This window comes from Pieris napi, chromosome 17, assembly GCF_905475465.1.
Source record: "Pieris napi chromosome 17, ilPieNapi1.2, whole genome shotgun sequence".
Taxonomy (NCBI): domain Eukaryota; kingdom Metazoa; phylum Arthropoda; class Insecta; order Lepidoptera; family Pieridae; genus Pieris; species Pieris napi.
The window spans coordinates 5,819,456-5,825,455 of NC_062250.1; positions in this window are offsets into that span (position 1 = coordinate 5,819,456).

The following is a 6,000-nucleotide window of genomic DNA, read 5'->3' on the forward strand; positions in this document are numbered from 1 at the left end:
ATTTAAACGACTTATAGTGCTATTTTGAGCAACTTGAGAAAGAGGTATCATTATGTTTTAATGATTGTTATTTAACATTTTATATTTTATTTCAATCAGCTAATTTAAATGCTACTGTCGTCTTATAAATTATTTAAATGTTATCTTGCTGTACATTTTGACAAATTTCTAATACATAGAAAGTTGGATTAATTAATAAAATTATGCAGAGTAACTGTGTTTATTCATGTTAGGTGTTATAATAATTATTCATATTTGTTTAAGCAAACATATTATGATTAAGTATTTATAAATTTTTCACTTTTTAAGATACGCTTAAATTATTAACCTTGTACTTTTCTTCATCAGTTTGTGTTTACCTATTAAACTCTAGTCAACCTTACTTAGTTTAATATGTTTACGAGTCTTCATATCTATCTGTCTGTCATAGTTCCCTTTCTCAATTTTTGTGTGTTTATTGTTTAAACTTTAAATACACCAAACTGTTCCTAAAGTGCTGTAGTCCTAGGTGTGATGTACTTATTAAGGCAGAGAGTTTACATTTTTTCAGATTTTTTGTGGAACACTAACAAAGATTAAAACTAGGTTAATGAATGTTATTTTGATTCGGTTTATAGTTGCTTAAATAACTAAAAAATATAGCGTATAATAGCATAAAAGTACTACCTTAAAACCCTTACTACCAAATAATTGATTTATTATTATTATAGAAATAAAATAGTAATCCAACTTGTTGAAAAAAAAACAGAGAATAATGAAGTCCAATAGGACTACTCACACTGTAAAGTATTTCCAGAATTCGTAGCGGGTTATATTATATTGAAATTTAATCGTGATATCTATACTATATACAACGTACTTATAGGTTAATAGTGCATATATACATTTATACTAAGAAAAAGCGCACCAATACATCGATCCTGATCCAACTCCGCATACAGACTGGCCTGTCTACCACATGCCGACAGTAAATAATATCATATTTTGTCCATACAATGCGCAGAGGCAATAATAACTTGAAAACTAATGGTGGTGGCACACACATATGGCAAGATTCACCAACAAGATGGGCCGTTATAACAGAGGCGAGGCGCTGGACGGAAACCGGTGGTAATAGATCGTCTATCGCAATCTGATCACACCAGATTTTTCCTTGCTGACCATGACACTCAGACATGAGCTATCGACTGAAGAGAGAGAGTAAGTAGACCATATCATATGTATACTGACATGATTTTACTAATGTGTGCGCTGATCATAATTTATGAAATTAGATCCATCAATTTAAATTGGAGACATTTATCTGTTTTATGTAAATATAAAGGAAAAAGTTGTTCACGTCAATGACATAAAGAAACTTTGAGATTGTAAATACTAATAGTTATATTTAAATTGGCTTTGGCACGAACTACAATAGTTTTTGTCAAGTATTCGTCAATATGATTTCAGTTTTTGGCTCTTCCGACGCATAGATTCCATAGAATTTGTACATTTTATTGTACATATCAGAGCAGTATTGGCCTAGTGGCATCGGCTCCGACTGTGCATTAATGGACTTTCTTTCTATGTGCGCATTTTACATTCGCTCTAACGGCGAAGGAAACCATTGTGAGGACACTGGCCCAAAAAGAGACGGCGTCTAGAACAGGAGGCTGATCACCTACTTGCCTATTAGATTGACAAAGGATCATGAAACATAGGTATTCTAAAATCTGGGGCCCAGACCTAAAAAGTTTGTAGCGCCACTGATTTATTATTTAATTTTATCCTCTCCGAACGATGAATGTTTACTTTCAAATATCATTATAAATACTAGAACCTAGACTAGAGTAATAGTGATACATATGTAAATGGATATGAAATGAGATCTCGCAGTTATGCGCGTGCGACGCTTATTACCTGATATTACAGCAGTTATCTTTATTGAAGTAATGTTAGAAGTCGTTTGCTTGACACGACATAAACATGCAACTTAGGAGAACATTTCAAGATTTTGTTATGTCTATTCACCAAAATTCAAAAGTCAATATAAGTTTCACGATATAATAGTACTTCACACTCACACGTGTACTGAAATCTCCTATACGATAAATTTGTCACAGCTGCTCCGGCAAAAAATCAATTAAAGTAAATGTTAAAAATAAATTCTTTTTTTAATTAAACAGTTTTATTGAAGATAAAGAATATGTAGACAATGTACTAGTAAAACTTAATTCAGTAGGTCATGGGTACCAGTCATAACACCATTATCTTCATCAATCCAGGGCATTGATCAGACAAAAATATAAAATCGTTGGGCACGCGTAACGTTCGTAAATATATAAACAGCATTCATAAGCGGATGATTTGATAGGAATTTTTTCCAACGTTTTTTTTTGTCTGACAATGTCAATGCCCTAGATTTATTAGGAGTATTTCAATTAATAGATTTGACGCAAACAGCTCAAGTTAATTAAAACCGTTAAAACAATATTCACTACTGAATTTTGATAACGGTGCAGACGTTATTCACCAAGAGACAAACGTTAAAAATTATAAAAACATTACGGACTTCTAACGAATTTCTAGGGACCGAACATTTTTCTTCGTTATTGAGAGTTTATACGGAGGGAAGAGAAAAAACACCAAATTTAACTAATAGATATGTGACAATTCATATAATAGGTAGGTGACAATGGTGCGTTTAGTAACTGAGACCAAAATCCTACAGGCAATGTAATCTAAGAATAATGGCACACATGTTAATGCAATTGACAATAACAAAAGCTAAAAGGCTGTTTATGACCACAGGTGTCTATCTTAGAAACTTCGGCAACTCAATAGGTTAGTTTTGTAGTATGATTATAAAAACAATTACACTTAAGTATGTTGTTGATGTCTAAATATGAAAATATTTCTTCGTAATAGACAGTGGCCGTTGCGTTATAAAGAGTGAATTAAGGGTTTTGTGTTAAACCAAACAAAGTTAACTCTTTTTTATGTTATATAGAGTTTTTCGCTATAACGAATGACGATATAAAAAGTTTACACTGTAATTGTATTATTGTTTTTAACATAATAATAATATAGAAATAATAAATCACGAATTTTGTTCAAATTCTTATTTACTAAAAAAAGTTGAGTTTCAAATTGAGAGTCGACTGCATTATATAAATTTATACTCACAGATCGTATGCATATTTTAACAGCGTGAAATCTCTGTTTTAATATATGAATAACGTCTATAACATAAATCTAATCTCTAAAGATTACATTCACTTTTAATACCACCAATATTTATAATTTATTTTATGATACCATTTTGTTTAAATGCATTTCTAAATCGATTTGTCGATTAATCTTAATCGCATTCGGTGTTGAATTGGATTCCCTATAATTTAAGCAATTTTTTTTTATTATTATTAAGCCTTTTAAGCTATTGCATAGATTTTATCGCGGGCTTTGAGCGCGGCGACCGAGTCAAGAAATTCCGTAACGAAATAAACCTAACACACGATGACGTAATATAGGTGCGGCCAATACGCGTTAGAGCGGGACAACGCATACTGCATCTCACATCGGTTTAGCGTGATCGGATAGGCGTGTTAGTCTGAGTCTGGTAGAGTTGTAGATTTAATTAATATCAAAGATAAATAAATAATTATATTGCATAAGTTTATAAAAAATGCTATGCAATAGCTTTACCGCGGCAGTCCCCGAGTGCCACACGTATTTTATTTCTGACTCCTAGTATAATAGATATAAACATTGTTTTAGTTTTATATACAATCAGATGTGCCGGTTTTGGTGATCAGCTTGTCCTGTGGCACATAGGAAACTTCCAGCTGCTTCCATTTTTTTAATGTTAGCTCATCTTTTCCAAGTTGTGTCTCCTATTCTCTTTATATCGTCTGCCCGTCTCTTGCTCTGTCTTCCTCTTTACAGTATTCTCAATGATAGACATTCAGACTGGCGATATAGAAAAAACTGTTAATGTTTTTGAAATTTTTGTCATCTCTTTTCTGAGCTAAAACGGAGTTTAACCGAAGAAATACTAATTAAATTAATTTTATACTTGATATTTAATTTTAATGTGAATCGAAACTGATTTTCATGGGTTGCTAGACTTCTACTATTCTATATAATATAATTTTATAACATTATTAACTTCGTGTTTTTTTATTCCTTATATATATACCCAATCTATGATCTAGTACAGTGGTGGGCAAACTTTTTTAATGGCGGGCCACAAAGTTTAAGAAATTCTAGAAGAGGGCCAGAATCATAGAAAATGCATTGTGTGTTAAAGCTTTTAATCATGATATTATTAAAACATTACAAGTAGAATCTACTTTTTCTTCTAAATCGTCAAAACGTAATTATAACGCGCTGTATACTATCTATGTCGATGGACCCTCGGCGGGCCGGATTAAATACTTTCGTGGGCCTGAGTTGGCCCGCGGGCCGTACTTTGCCCATCACTGATCTAGTAGATACCCATTAAGTCGAGGGAAACAGTTAATTAATATGCACTACAATATAAGTATATTTTATTCCATTCATAAAAGTGTAAAATATAATTCTGCCTAGTCTAGAAATTTAAACTAAGTTTGAAGTACGTAGTCAATGAAACTGTTGGGATCCGGTTAAGTGATGACACAGACCAACTTTTGTTTCAGTATGAATCGAGTGACCGAACACAACACACATTTCAAAAGGTCGTAAACCCACACTTTATCATTCCAATATAGACCTTATATCAATGACGATGGATAAACTTACTCCGAAGTGGAGTCTTAGAAAAAGTAAGATGTATCCATACTGTAAATAGGAATTTATTTCTTGGTAATAAGGTTCTATTTCGCTTGGTTTACTGTAATATGAAATTGAAAGAGTTATAGTAAGGCTTACTGTGCTCGTTTACGGATGAGCAGTGAGGTTAATGTTTACATTGGTGTAAAGCTTTATCAAAACGTCACTTCTATTGGTATAATTGATGTGTTTAAACAGTTTTTTTAGATCCATGCTATGCTTAGGAGTAACGTTACAGTTGATATTTATGATAGTGCACACAAAAAACACTACCAATGTCAGCCCATCTTATAGGACTGTCCACCCGAACATTTTTCCTCCTCCAAAGTCAGTAAATCGAAAAAAAATAAGAAAAGAAAGAAAGTGTTTTCGTATTGAATATTTTAAGAAGATGCCAAGCTTGTGACAGTCTGTATCGGAAATAATATCGAAAATGGGTTCAAAAACATATTACTCAACATCCCTATTGCTATTTAAAGTTACTATAATAATATACTCCGAGTATATTACCGCAGGTTTTGCACATGTGCAAAGTTTGTGGTGTTCTATAATCCTGTGGTGGGATGTTTGATATCGCGATTTGAGAAATAAGGGAAGGTTTTATTGCTAAATTTTATTCAAGAAATATACGTGATGCTTTTAAACATTTGAAGTTCTTTGAACTTATAATGACTCTTAGGGTCTGTTTAACAATGTACGGATAAGTTCCACATAAGTTCTAAATTAGCTATTTATTACTTATTGGTAGGGTAAACACTATTGTTACGTTTCACGACTGTCAGATAGCGCTATTCGTCACATAAAGTCCATCATAAGTTATGAGTCCGATGAAGTGTCAAATAGCACAATTTATCTTCCAAATAATTTATGTGTTGCATAGCTATTTGGTACTTTATCCATACATTGTGAAACAGACCCTTAATGACTCTTTTCGGATCTTTAGTTGATACTTTTAGTTGGGATGCCGCGCTTCTAAACAATTTTTTTACACTTTGAGTCTCTGAAGTTACATAAGAATCAAGAAAGTGCGTACTATATCCCTGTTATTAAAATGTTCTTGAAATTCTTCATTGGTTCAGTCGCCTACGCATTGGATGTCTACTGAGATGATATTTTTAAAATCACTTGCCGACTTTCGAATATGTCAACATAGGCTTTCGCTCTCGGTGACCGATACTTGGTTTATTTTGTGTATTTGAACATTCTTTA